Source organism: Panthera leo, chromosome C1 (genome assembly GCF_018350215.1).
Source record: "Panthera leo isolate Ple1 chromosome C1, P.leo_Ple1_pat1.1, whole genome shotgun sequence".
NCBI lineage: Eukaryota > Metazoa > Chordata > Mammalia > Carnivora > Felidae > Panthera > Panthera leo.
In genome coordinates, this window is record NC_056686.1 from 47,210,747 (window position 1) to 47,226,130 (window position 15,384).

Consider the following 15,384-nt stretch of genomic DNA (forward strand, 5'->3'; position numbering starts at 1 on the left):
TTATTTTTGATAAAAAGAGAGACAGAGCATGATCAGGGGAGGGGAAGAGAGAGAGGGAGACACAGAATCCAAAGCAGGCTCCAGGCTCTGAGCTGTCAGCACAGCTGAACTCACAAACCATGAGATCATGACCTGAGCTGAAGTCGGATGCTTAACTGACTGAGCCACCCAGGTGCCCCAGAAAGGCAAAGTAATTTAAAGTATATGGCTTACAGTGTGACCTATTAATGTTTAAATACTAACGTGGGCCAGTTTTTTTAATCTCTCTGAGCCTTGGGTTTATTCATCACATGGGGATAATGATATAGCCACTTCATATTCTGGTAGATTGGTGGCAGGATAATGCAGGTGTGCACATCCTTAGAATGGGATGAATGCTCAATATTCAGTAGCCATTGTTGTCGTTTTGGATGGAGAAACTGAGCTCTAAATAAGAGAGCAAACAATAGTGGTTTAGGATGAAAAACACAAAATAAACTCAGAACTCACTTGTTTTCGAAAACTCAAGAAAGCAAACATTAAAATCAGTGAGGATAAGGGGCGCCTGGGTGGCTCAGTCAGTTAAGCATCCAACTTCGGCTCGGGTCATGATCTCACAGTTCATGGGTTCAAGCCCCACGTCGGGCTCTGTGCTGACAGCTCAGAGCCTGGAGCCTGCTTCGGATTCTGTGTCTCCCTCTCTCTCTGCCCCTCCCCTGCTCATGCTCTGTCTCTCTCTCTCAAAAAATAAATAAACATTAAAAAATAAATAAATAAATAAAATCAGTGAGGAACAAGGAAAGTGGGCCCAGGATTTTGGACGTTTTATTATTAACTTTTTCTGCATAACAAATTACCCCAAAACTTAGTGCCTTAAAACAACAAATATTATTATCTCCTTGTTTCTGAGGGTCATGAATCTGGAAGCAGTTTAGCTGGGTGGCTCTGGCTCAGAATCTCTTACAAGGCTGCTGTAAGAGCCAATATCAGATGAAGATATTGGCAGGGCTGTGTTAGCTAAAGGTTTGACTGGGGCAGGAGGACTTAGTTACAAGACTGTTGGCAGGAGGCTTTGGTTTCTCTCTGGCTGTTGGTTGGTCATGTTGGGTATTCATCACTCGGTCCTGTACATAGGCTTTCTGAGGGTTCTTAAGGCATGGAGGCTAACTTTCCCCATGGAAATTACCCAAAGGGGAGAGATAGCAAATGAGAGAGGATCACAGTTTTTTTATAATCCAATCTTACAAATGACATACCATAACTCCTGCCATATTCTATTGTATTAAATCAAGTCACTAGATCCAGCCCTCACTGGACCAAGAGATGAACTAAACTCCACATTTTAAAAAGAGAAGTATCAATGAATTTGTGGACATATATTAAAACTACCACAAGTATGAACTGGACTGAGTGTCCTGAGCTCCCTTCAGGCAGAATGCATGGATGGATCAACCAGAGTTAAAGGCATAAAGTCTACACATATAAACACCATGTTACCATCCAGGAGCTTCAGTCAGATCTAGGAGGGTACCAAAAGGCCTGACCTTATCAGATGAAGAAACTGGCACCAGTGAGAAATATCAACAGTATATATGTATATATGTGGGGCAGGATAGAAAGGGCACATCATCTGTGTTATCAAAGAGTATGAACTTATTGTGCATAAAGCCTTCCTCCTAAGGGGAGGGAAGCACCAGAAAGACCTACTCAGAAATACTTCCAAAGTTGCATTGTTTAATTTCTGGCCAGAATATCTTCCCTGAATACATCTTCTTTCTTTTATTTAGCCTCAGGTTGAGTAACAGAGAAAGGGAAGGAAGGAATTAATATTCATTGAACGTTTACTATGCCATTTATTTATTTCTCACAATGATCCTATCAGCTGTCCATAGTCCTGAATCTCATTGTTGTCTAGCCAAGTGATCTCCAAAATGAGGTTGACCTACCCAGACGGCATGCAGAATGATTCATGGAAGCTTTAGGGGAAAATATTTATATATTCAAATTTAAAGTAAGTAAATATTAAGGTTTACTAATGTGTAATATACAGATGGACACTGATGCTCTGATGTTCTCTTTGTTACCTACTCTTTGTGAGGGATCTTAAGGAAACTGTAAGTGTCTTAAAATGTAGAAGGGCTACCTCTGAAATCCTCATTCAATTTTTGGTTTTCAATATTTCATGATTTATTTTAGCTGGCATATGTACAGTTAAGTGGATTTACAGATTATATTATCTGAAATACTAGAGTTGGGTGAAGATAATGAAAATCTTCTATACCACATAGAAGTTCACTAGTTATCCCAGAGCTAAATACTTTAAAAAGTTGTATAAAATAAGGATGAGATATACAATTATTTTTCAAAAAGTCAAGAGTTTGCAATTTGCTGACATTTTCTGTGATGAAAGCAGTTGTCGGTAGTCTCTTACAGCTAAGACAATTATTAAATTCAATCTCCGGTATAAATTGAATGTCAGACTAGATCTTTGAATAACTAGCTCAGAAACCAAGATTTTCAAAAACATACTATTTTAGTGAGAGCAAGCATTTTTGTCTCATTAATAAATTATTTTAAAATTACTGTTTATTTTTATCTCACACTTTTTAAAAATCCCCATCTTAAAAATCGCTATTTGTGTATGTTTTATGCATAAAATACTAGTAGAGAAGAAACCATACAATTGTAAACAAAGAAATACGCATACATTGGTATTGGATGCTCAAAATTTCCAAGGTCAGTAGAGGCTCAGGATCCACAAGGATTTATCTGGAAACCAGCTGTTTTTCCTAATGTGGTTGAGACTTGCACTGATTCTCTTGAAACAATTCTAAGTAAGAAAATGCAAGATCGGTGAGAAAGGAGAGAGCAAGGATGGAGACACATCAGAGACGAAGGCTTTAGAAAGCCAGAGACACTCAGGGATTGGCAAGGAGAAAGGCAGATGTGTTCTAAAGTTGTTTTCACATAAGCACAATAACTAAGGACAAAACCACAACCAACTCTCATTAACTAAATAGCTAAAAGAGTCAGAAGGTGCACATCAAGGGACACAGAGGCAAGCAAGCATTGAGATGAACAATGGTGGTCCTGTGGATGTCCCAACAGAATGCCCATGATGAGAATAAAGTCTTTCTGCAGCTGAGTTATTCCAAAGAGCTCCTGTTTTTTCTCTGTTCTTATTTTCTATCTTGATGAGAAATGTGCTGATTTCCACCCTGTCTCAGGACAAATAGAACTTTGACATATAGTTCACAATTCACGTAACTGATTTCATACACTTCTGCTGGCTGTATCTTGTTTCTGACGATTACAAATATTTCTTTCCTCCCTCAGATGTGTTGTGGGGCATCCATGATTACTCCACTGTGCCCTTGATGCTACAGTTATGGGTGCTATTGTTTCCATCTCTCACGGCAGGAAACTGAACCAAGACTCAGACAGGTATGTTACTTGCCCAACGACACCTTTTAAAAAAGGGGTAAATGGGGGCGCCTGGGTGGCTCAGTCAGTTAAGTGTCCGACTTCAGCTCAGGTCACGATCTCGTGGTCCGCGAGTTCGAGCCCTGCGTCGGGCTCTGGGCTGATGGCTCGGAGCCTGGAGCCTGCTTCTGATTCTGTGTCTCCCTCTCTCTCTGCCCCTACCCTGTTCATGCTGTGTCTCTCTCTGTCTCAAAAATAAATAAACGTTAAAAAAAAAAAATTAAAAGGGGTAAATGACAGAGCCAGGATTTGAACCCAGGTCAGTCTTAGGAAGTACTTTAACTAAATTCTCTTCCATATCTCAAATGTCTCCAGCCTGGATCCCTTTGATCACCACGCATCTCAATCAGTAGCAATATTTTGGAGGTTCGGTGTTCCCCAAGCTATTTTCAAAACTTCAAAAGTCTCATAGTAATGGCTATAAGACAGGCTATTTCTTTAAGTTTATGTATTTGTTTTGAGAGACACAGAGACAGTGTGAGTGGGGAAGGGGCAGAGAGAGAGGATGAGAGGGAATCCCAAGCAGGCTCTGTGCAAGACAGGCTATTTCTTAATGAATACAGCGTTAGTAATAAGTAAAATCTTTTAAGGGTGGAGTCAGTGATATATGAAAATCATATATATGGTCATTGGTGGTCAGAGCATGGTGAGTCATTGCTTTAGATTTTTATGCAAAAGACAAATACCCTGTGCCAAGTCCCTTTAACTGCATATAGCATTCGATGAAGCCAGACTGCTTACCAAGTATGTGACCTCAGGCTGTTTATGTGACCTTATTGTATTTCAGTTTCCTCGTCTGTAAAATAGGGATGAACACAGACCTACCTCGTAGTTGTAAGAATTTTTAAAAGTTAAAACATGCAAAGTACTTAGAACAGGGCCTGACAGATAGTAGGAAGCCAGTGACGGCTATTGTTGCTGTTTTAGCCTCACTGTCCTCATCTATAAAATGGACCGATTCATATACTATCTTTCCCATAGGCTTATTGTGAGATGCAAGTGAAATGGTACAAAAGTGCCTTACAAGCTACGGCAGGCTCCAAAGGTGAGAGTATGTGCTGTAATTTTTACTCTTATGACTCACACATGAAACAAGTCTAAGAACAGCATATTCCAGCTGGGAAATTAAAAGCTTTGTTTCTTTTGGAGTCAGAGTGTGTCCCTGTATAGATCAATGTTGCTGAAGCGCAGAGAGATTTAATTACCTCAAGCCTTAGCGCCTTCCCTGCTGAGAGCCGAGAGTGCCTGGTGAGAGGAGTGGCTGAATGCAGAGGTGACAGGCCAGTGTGTGGGCACCTGGGGACTCCCAGGCCAAAAGTTCCAGCTCTGTTCCTAGGGCCAGACAACCTGACAAAGGCAGAGCTGGCCCCAAGGAGAAGGTGTGAACCTGTGTCTTCCATGCTGTGATGGAATCTTCCTTGGGAAGGAGGAGGCTAAGTCTGCCTTCCTTGCCCTTCCGTGCATGTGTGTTCCACGTAAGTGCACATAGCACTGTGTATGCATACATCGGTAGCCACATTCTGAGAGGTTTGTGCACCACAGACTCAGTCTCAAATGCATACAGTCACGTGAGTCTGTGTGTACATGGACCTGTGCATCTGGGCATGCCTTGTTGTATACAAAACATGAGTGGGATTGCACCTGTGCCCTTTGCCCCAAAAGGCAAAAATGCATGTCTCTGTCTTTGCTCTTGGCCCAGCAGACATGCATCTGTGCGGCCAGGTGGATCCATCTGTGCAAGTCCCTGGCTTCACAGATACAGATGAGTCTGTACATGCACTTGCCATGTGTCTCAGTAGTCCCTAGGAATCTGAGACGGGGCAGACGGTGGGGCTGCCCATAAGATGTCTGTGGAGCTGGCTCTGAGAGACACTGGGTGAATGCCCCAAAGCTAGGAAGAGGCAATTTTAGAAGAGAGAAGCTGAGGTCACAGCTGGAGGGGTCAAGGAAGTGGGGATACTAAGTGGGAGGAGATGCAGAACCTGGACTGTGGGGAGGAGAGAACAGGGAAGAACACAGTGCAGAAATAGGGAAGCAGAGCATCTGGCGAAGAGATCCACAGCCGCCAGCAGGCACAGACAGGAGAGCTGGTTTTCGTTTTTTCAAACAGAGCTGTTTCCTTAAAGGTGTCACACCCGCTGTACCATGTGTATGCAGAGAAGGCATCAGTTTTGAGTGCTGTCTTACACACACGGAGTCTGTATTTGCACAGGGCTTTTCCAGAGTTTGACATATAGAATTGCATCTTAAGCACACTGGCTTTTACTCAGACTGCATTTAGAAAGCACCTAATGTGTACATGAGGTGTTTGGGAGGGACTACAATGAAGTGGGATCATGGCCCCCTGTGCTTGAGGTTCTTATATTCTAAATGAAAGAATGAAACATGCAATGCAGAGAGAAATATAAGCAACAGAAAGCAAGCATAGGAATTCTACTTTCTAGATTTGTGTTCAAGTCTGAACTCTGCCTTTTACTAGCTGTGTGGTCTTGGGAAAGTTATTTAACCTCTCTTAAGTTTTATTTCTCATCTATAAGATGAGATAATAACACCACCATCACTAAATTGTGAGAATTACAGGAAGTAATGTATATAAAGTCACCCAATAAACTATAAAGTATGAAGCAAATGTGGTAGATGTGGGCTTGGTCAGGCAGGCTCCCCGGAAGAGGAAGGAGCTGAACAGTGGGATGAGCAAGGCTCACCGTTGTCCAGGAGAGGACACGTTACCTGGATACAGAGCCCCGTGGTGGACAATTGAGACCACAAAGACTTCTGGGTGAGCCTGGCTCTGCTAGTTAGCAGTTGGATGGTTCTGGCAGTTCTTGACTTTGCTGAGCCTCAGTTTCTTTATCTGTAAAAAAGGGTGATAATGCCCAGCTCTCCAAGTGGGGTGATAAATGCCCAACTCTCCAAGTGGGGGAAGACTGGAAATGAAACACATGAAGCCCTTAATAAGTTGGCTGGAGTACAGTAGTAGGAACTCAAATACGTCAGACCCTCCAACCTGGCCCCTCGCATACCTCACTACAGACCTGACTCCCACATGCAGTGGTGCCCAAAGGCAGAAGCCTTCCTACCTATGTTGAAAAAATTAGTTATTTATGCTCTGCCTTCTGCTCTACCTGCCTTCTGTCTTCACAATCCCCAGTTTCTCATCTTCTGATTATTTTTTTATTTTTTTAATGTTCATTAATTTTTGAGACAGAGACAGACAGACCATGAAGGGGGAGGGTCAGAGAGAGAGGGAGACACAGAATCCGAAGCAGGCTCCAGGCTCCGAGCTGTTGGCACAGAGCCCAACATGGGGCTCGAATTCACAGACCATGAGATCATGACCTGAGCCGAAGTCGGAGGCTCAACTGACTGAGCCACCGAGGCGCCCCAATCATCTTCTGGTTATTAAAGTCATAATATACACATATTGCTCTCCTGCTACTGTCATAGCCACTGGGGATTCAGAAACAAATTGTTGAGAGTTGTCTTTCTTAGAGCTCATGGTCCAGTAAGGGTCTGGGAGAGGGAGAGAGTAAAAACAAGGACCAAAGTAAGTAATTGCTACTCAGGGCAGGAATAGCCACAATAGACTAAGGCCCAGCTGCTGGCATGTGACAAAACAGATCCAAGATTTTCCACTGAACCCAATTCCAAATCAATTTAATATTTTTTTTCAAAAGAGGCAATTTGTTGGGTATGGTTTAATATATATTTTTAATGGAATACTTCAGGCATATAAAAAGCATAAGTACAATGCACAACCATGTACCAACTATCCAGCTTAAAATAAAAACCTGACTGGGGCGCCTGGGTGGCGCAGTCGGTTAAGCGTCCGACTTCAGCCAGGTCACGATCTCGTGGTCTGTGAGTTCAAGCCCCGCATCAGGCTCTGGGCTGATGGCTCGGAGCCTGGAGCCTGTTTTCGATTCTGTGTCTCCCTCTCTCTCTGCCCCTCCCCTGTTCATGCTCTGTCTCTCTCTGTCCCAAAAATAAATAAAAAACGTTGAAAAAAAAATTAAAAAAAAAAAATGCTTTGTCTTTAAAAAAAAAAAAAAAAAAAACCTGACTGCATTCTCCTTCCTTTCTATCCCCAGTGGTAACCTCTCTTCTGAATTTGGTGCTTATCATTTCCTGGTATGTTTTTATACTTTTATTACATATGTATGCATGTACAAATGATGCATCCCCCCCCCTTTTTTTGCCCTCCAGGTATTCATTTCCACACTTTTGCCTTTTTTCAAATGAGGTTGCCCTTAGGGGCCATTTATTTTATACATTTGAAAACTTTATATAAACAGTACATACTGTATGTATCACTCTGCACCTTTTTTGCTTTTGCTCAACATTATATTTTGAGATGTCTCCATGTTGATACCTGTATCTCTAATTCATCCATTTGTCACTGCTTTATCATATTCCATTCCATGACAATATCACCATATTGATCTGCTTTCTTGGCAGTAGACACTGGGTTTGGAAAATAGAATCACTAAGTCTGTCCCTCAGAGTTCTCCAAGAAGCAGACACCAAGATAGGATTAGATGTGCAAGAGAGTTATTGGAGAAACTTGTGAATGATAAGGGGTGTGGTGGGCAGGAATAGGCAGGGAGAGTCTGCAGACCATGATACAGGTCTCACACATGTGCAAGGGGAGTGGGGAGAAAGAGGATTGAATCAGAAGAATTTCTTTAATTTAAATTTTAGTTAACATACAGTGCAGTATTGGTTTCAGGAGAATTCAGGGGTTCATCACATACGTACAAAGTCCAGGGCTCATCACAAGTGCCCTCCTTAATAGCCATCACCCATCTAGCCCATCTCTCACCCTCCTCCCTCTGTCAACCCGTACTTTGTTCTCTATCATTAAGAGTCTTTTGTGGTTTATTTCTCTCTTCTCTTACTACCCTTTCCCATATGTTCATGCGTTTTGCTTCTTAAATTCCAGATATGAGCGAAATCATATGGTGTTTTTCTTTCTCTGATTGACTTGTTTTGCTTAGCATAATACATTCTAGCTCCATCCACATCATTGCAAATGGCAAGATTTCATTCTTTTTGATCACCGAGTAATATTCCATTGTGTGTGTGTGTGTGTGTGTGTGTGTGTGTGTGTGTGTGTGTGTATCACATGTTTTTTATCCATTCATCAGTCAGTGGACATTTGGGCTCCCTCCATAGTTTCACTATTGTTGATAATGCTGCTATAAACAATAGAGTGCATGTACCCCTTCAAATCTGTATTTTTGTATCCTTTGGGTAAATACCTAACACTGCAATTGCTGGATTGTAGGGTAGTTCTATTATTAGTTTCCTGAGGAACTTCCATACTGTTCTCCAGAGTGGCTGCACCATTTTTCATTCCCACCACCAATGCAAGAGTGTTCCCCTTTCTCTGCATCCTTGCCAATAACTGTTGTTGCTTGTATTGTTAATTTTAGCCATTCTGACAGGTGTGAGGTGGTATCTCATTGTGGTTTTGATTTGTATTTCCCTGACGATGAGTCATGTTGAGCATCTTTTCATGTGCCTGTTAGCCATCTGGATGTCTTCTTTGGAAAAGTGTCTATTCATGTCTTTTGCCCATTTCTTGATTGGGTTATTTGTTTTTTGGGTGTTGAGTTTGATAAGTTATTTATAGATTTTGGATACAAACCCTTTATCAGATATGTTGTTTGAAATATATTTTCTCATTCTTTAGGCTACATTTTAGTTTTGTTGACTGTTTCCTTTGTTGTGCAGAAGATTTTTATCTTGATGAAGTATCAATAGTTCATGTTTGCTTTTGTTTCCCTTGCCTTCAGTGACATGTCTAGTAAGAAGTTGCTGTGGCCAAGGTCAAAGAAGTTGCTGCCTGTATTCTCCTCTAGGATTTTGATGTTTCCTGTCTTACATTTAGGTGTTTCATCCATTTTGAATTTATTTTTGTGTATGGTGTAAGAAAGTGGTCCAGTTTCATTCTTCTGCATGTCACTGTCTAGTTTTCCCAACACCATTAGTTTAAGAGACTGTCTTTTTTCCATTGGATATTCTTTTCTGTTTTGTCGAAGATTAGTTGACCATATAGTCGTGGGTCCATTTCTGGGTTTTCTATTCTGTTCCACTGATCTATGTGTCTGTCTTTGTGCCAGTATCACACTGTCGTGATGACTACAGCTTTGTAATATAGTTTGAAATCTGGAATCATGATGCCTCCAGTTTTTTTCTTCTTCAGGATTGCTTTGGCTATGTGGGATCCCTTCTGGTCCCATAAAATTTTTATGATTATTTGCTCCAGCTCTGTGAAAAATGCTAGTGGTATTTTGATAGGGATTGCACTAAATATGTATATTGCTTTGAGTAGTAAAGACATTTCAACAATGTTTGTTCTTCCAATCCATGAGCATGGAATACTTTTCCATTTCTTTGTGTCATCTTCAATTTCTTTCATAAGTGTTCTATAGTTTTCAGAGTATCCATCTTTTACCTCTTTATTCCTAGGTTTCTTACTGGTTTTGGTGCAATTGCAAATGGGATCAATTCCATGATTTCTTTTTCTGTTGCTTCATTATTGGTGTATAGAAATGCAATAGACTTCTGCAAGTTGATTTTGTATCCTGTGACTTTACTAAAATTCATGTATTAGTTTTAGCCATTATTTGGTGGGGTCTTTTGGGTTTTCTACTTAGAATATTATGTCATCTGCAAATAGTGAAAGAGTCAGAAGAGCTTCTGACTGTAGTACAGTTCTAAGAGTCTCAGTAAGGCCAACAGGAAGTCCCTAAGCAAAAAAGATCCATTATAAGACCCTCATGTGAGGCAGGAATGGCCCAACCCAATCCTGGTATTCCTGCTGTGCTCAGTCGCAGGCTGAGGGCAGTCTGAGTTAAGCATCACAGTGGATCTGGAGATGTGGAGGATTGGTCACCCATGTTCCCCACAGTAGGTTCTCTTGAAGAAGGTGGTCTGAGTGGTGCCAAACCCTCCATGACCATCATACTGTGATCAGAGTATGTAGTCATGGGCAAAGAGGAGGTAGATTATTACCGTGCCTGGCAGACTTTCATTCATTCACTCGTCCTCTACTTTTGAAAACAAAGTGAGATGGTTGAGAAGGCCATCATAGAAAGTGTTATTAAAGATGGGTCCTAACGTACTCTTTCAAGCATTGCTATTGGAGCCAGCAGTCTTGGTACGCCACTTCCATTCATTTCTTGGTGACTCTATGGAGCTCAGCTGTGAGGGATCTACAGTCAAGTCTCCAAGAGGCTCTGTGTTATGGTTCTAGAGTCAACCAGAACTGCATTTTCTTCTCCTCTCTACCACATGATCATTTATACAAGTCATTTCACAGTGATAGGTCTCACTTTTCTCATCCTTAGAGTGAGGATAACCAGACCCATCTCACAGAATTGTTATGGAGACTAAAAGAGATGGTATAAGCACAATGTTTGATACACATAGTCGGTGTTTTGAAAACCATGAGTTTGTTCCTCTGTTCCACTAGGTTATTGTTAGGGATATAGACATCTATTTTTGGATGCAGGTATTTTTTCCCAAACTGAGAAACATTTAAAAACTTAGAGCCCTAGTTCTGCAAACTCCAGCTATCTATGGCAATCAAGGTGAATCAAAATGATGTCCACTGGACCTTCTTAGTCATACCCATCACTCTTTCTAAAGCAGCATTTGTGATTAATCTCACTCTAGGGCTAAATCGGTCCCAAGCGTTTCCCAGGCACTTGATAAAGAAGCTCTCTGATTTATAGCAAACACCATTATTGAGCGGTGGCAGAGAGAGGCCATTGGGGGATTTGTCTCACTGGAAACTCTGTCTGTTGGAGCCATTTCTTCTATTTTCTTGGATGAGAGCTCAATTTATTTCAAAACAGATGAATGAGATCCTTTTTTGCTCCCTTGCTGGGGTAGGAAGGAGACAGAAGTTGTATAATTTTTAACAATAAAGACTACTACTTAATATTTTAAATTTGGAAAGTTCTTCACAGCTTACACAGACATCAAGATTCAACAGAAGGCTAGGCACAAAGTAGGTCCTCAGAAAATGTTTGTGGAAGTGTACAATAATCTCCTTTAATCCTCACAGTGGCCCTGTGAGGTACACCAAGTCCATTTTTCCCATTGGACAAAGGAGGAAGATGAGGTTCACAGCTAAGAAATGTCAGAGTTAGGACTCTGATATAGACCCAGACCTGAGCTTTATCGGTCACCACACCGTGGGCCTCAGTAATCCAGGAGCCGAATCACCATGCTTATTCCTTGAGCATTCCTTGAAAAAATGCCTGAGACACTTTCCGAGATTGAAAAGCTGGTCAGCCAAGGCTGCAACTTCTTTTTCACCTGGTCTTTGGGTCCCTTTGGTTCTGTTCCAGAATACATTTATGGAGCACCTGCCTCTTACTTGGCGTTCATCTTCCTCACTTTGTCTGCTCAGATCCTTACCCTCTTCCCCAACAACCCTTAGTCATCTTCACTTGAACATTTCCAGTGACAGAGAGATACCTACCCAGTGGAGAGTTCTTATTTGACGGGGCCAACATATTGTCCTGGAATGTAATTACCTGGGCCTCGGACTTGGCTCCAGGCAGAATAGTAGCAGTGAAAAGCTTAGGCTCAGGCAGACCTGGCTTAAAGCACAGCTGTTTCACTTACTAGCTCTGTGACACTGTTATTTAACCCATAAAATGTATTCTTTAGCTCATAAAATGGAAAATAGAATATTTTATCAGCAGGAATTCTTTTGGGTGCAAGGAAGACAATACTCAATTAATAGCAGCATAAACAATAAAGACATTTAATAATCTCACTTCACAAAAAAGTTTCAAGGGAAGCAATGCCAGTGTTGGCTCAATGACAGGGTGATATTAGAGTTCTTGGTTCGTATCTTCATGATTCTCAGGTTCATTAGAAGGCCACAGCAGCAGCAAGCATCATGTCTTAACACAGTACTTGCAAAGCAGAAATAGAAGACACCTAACACCTCCAGGTGGCACGAATCTGGGGCCCAAAAGCTTGGAAGGCCTACATAGTCCAAACCGTGATGTCTGCATCAGGTCACTGAGGCTCCCTGGGCTCTGATTTCTTCATTCATATGGACAATGGGACAGTTACATCCCCCTCAAAGAATAGTTGCAGGAATCAAATATGTCAAGGGCTTGTGGGTCCTGATTTGTCAGAGGTCTCAGTAGTGAATGGTACTCTTATTATTGCTGTAGCTACTGATCTTACTGTCAGAACCTTCATCTTGCTGAGCCCTGATGACCACGTCTCCTGAAGAGTCCGACCTGAATGTCCTCTGCAGATTAAGTTTGAGTGCTGGTGAGCAGGCCTCCCCAAGACGGGCTTGTCCTCCCAAGCTGTGTTTCCTTCCCATTTGGACTCCTGACAGATTTCCGTGTTCTGGACCCAGCCATTGAGCAGTAACTCTGCAATCTGTTCTGGCTGTTAAATAAACTTCTCCTGCTCCCAGACGAGCTGTCACTTGCGTGTAAATACCCCTTTATGCCTGGACTATGATTTCCAAGTCAAAACTCCCATTGCTTGGGTGGCTATTAGGGTCACTCCAGATTCGAAGCCCATGAATCACAGATAATAGGTTCAAACTGAGAGGTTGCTGTGGGAATTGACTGTGTGGCCTGAAGGAGGGATGATTAGCTATTGTAACTTGGGCATGTTTTATGGCTATTCTGGGCATCTGAGGATCGCTCTCCGTGTCACCATCATTAGAAGAGGTAGCACTCTGAAGGGACAATAAGCAACTCACACCCAGTGCTACCATTTACGAGGCCCATTTATGTCTGAGAGTTGACCTACGACTTCCTCCAAACAATCCTCAGTTAAGGATTCTTAGAACTATTTGCGGTGTAATCCTGGGCCAGTTACTTCACCCCTCGGAATGTGAGTGTCTTCATCTGTTACGGGGGGTTGTTGTGGAGATTCAATAATGACAAGTTTGACAGTGGACTTCACAGTTTGGTTTCCCCTCACAGCAGGCCCTGAGGCAGGTACTATGGTAGGGTAGGTGGGCACCAGGTCATTTATTTGGCAGTGATCTCAGGGAAGCACATGTGAAGAAGTGGATGAAGAGAGAGGGAAGGGAGGGAAGCTTATAGAGTACGCATTAATGAGGGGGTTAAAGCTCTGGGCAGTGGGGACCCAGTCCCACAGGGGACCTGCTGACAAACTGTGGAACAAGCCCTATGTTAATTTACTCATGGACATTGATCCCCTGGATATGGGACACCAGGGGTGCCCTTCTGAGGTGCCCCTGCTTGTGGATCAGTGAAATCATGTGGTTCATGTGGTGCCAGAAAAACCGTTAGGCAGAAAAGGAGGCAGCAGGGTGAGAACAGGTCTGGAAACTCTCCACCCTGGCTGCAGGTGAGTTCGGTGGGCCAAGGGGACCAGGGGACAGAGGGGTGGCCTCACAGGTGGTCCTGACATGCATTCTTTTTTGTTCGGTGTTGTTTTTTGGTTTTGGGGGGGGGGGTGTTGAGAGAAAGAGAGAGCAGGGAAGGAGTAGAGAGAGGGGGGAGAGAGAATTGCAAGCAGGCTCCACACCGTCAGCACAGAGCCCAAAGTGGGGCTTGAACCCACGAACTGCTGTCACACACTCTTGATGCACATACCTCCTCCATGCTGGCATCCTGAGCCCTGGGCATATATTTGGGCCTCATACCCATCACGAAGCCCTAACCGTTCCTATGTCCATTTTCCAGGGGAAGAAAATCGAGCTTTTACAGAGGACACTCACCTATGCAGAATGAGCTGGCATCAAATCCAGCTTGGACTGCAGCGCGTGGGCTCTTAAGGGAAAGCCTAACCAGAACGTTAGCCTGCTGGACAGAACTGGGAGACTCACACTGTGAGGAGCTTGCCCAGACAACGCTGAAAGGCGATGCTAGTCACTATTCTATTTTTTTTTTTCTACTATTCTATTCTCATACTGATTCAAGAGGCACCTCTCGGGGTGCCTGGGTGGCTCAGGTCATGATCTCACAGTTCATGGGTTCGAGCCCCGCGTCGGGCTGTGTGCTGACAGCTCAGAGCCTGGAGCCTGCTTCGGATTCTGTGTCTCCCTCGCTCTCTGCCCCTCCCCTGCTTGTACTCTCTCTCTCTCTCAAAAATAAACATTAAAAAATTAAAAAAAAAAAAGAATAGATCATCTTCAATTCTGTGTTGTACTCGATCAGGCAATGGCCATCCTTTTGGAAATGACCTCTCTTAACTAATAATCTTACAGCCCAGACTAAGACAATGCTAGAATATAAGAATCAGCAGGGGTATAGCTGTTTGGATGCTGTAAAAAGCATATACATGTTAACTATACTCAAAACCCATAATAATCCTGGGAAGTAATCAGGGCAGATGTTACAATCCCATGTTGCTCCCCCCAAAATAAGACTAGTCATGTTGTCCTCGATCTCTCAAGGCTACTATAACATCAGAAGAAGAGTTGTAGAAAAAAAATCAAATTCAACTTGTCTGTGTAGAAAAACAATAATTGCTTTTAAAAAATATCTTTAAATATAGAACAACAGAACACTTAAGTAGACCATCCATCATCCCTAACCTACAAAAATATACTGGTCAAAATTAATACATGTTAATTTTACTTTCTTTTATATTCTGAAGAGAAGAAGACGGCAATCTGACTTCAGACCCGTGTGGCCCAGGATGAGGTCCCAGGCCCCTTATGGTCCACAAAGATGGCACTGGGAATCTTTTAGCTATGCTTAATATTTCAGAGAGCCTAACTAAAAATTTTATATTTTCTCTCACATAATTAGGCCACCCAGACTAATTAAAATCACAAATTTTTCTCTTGGCTAGAATTTTGATAATAGCAGAAATCACATGATGATCAGAGGTCCTGATTGGTGTTTGATGATATCACAAAAATTCTGAGACATGCAAGCAGGATCACACTGT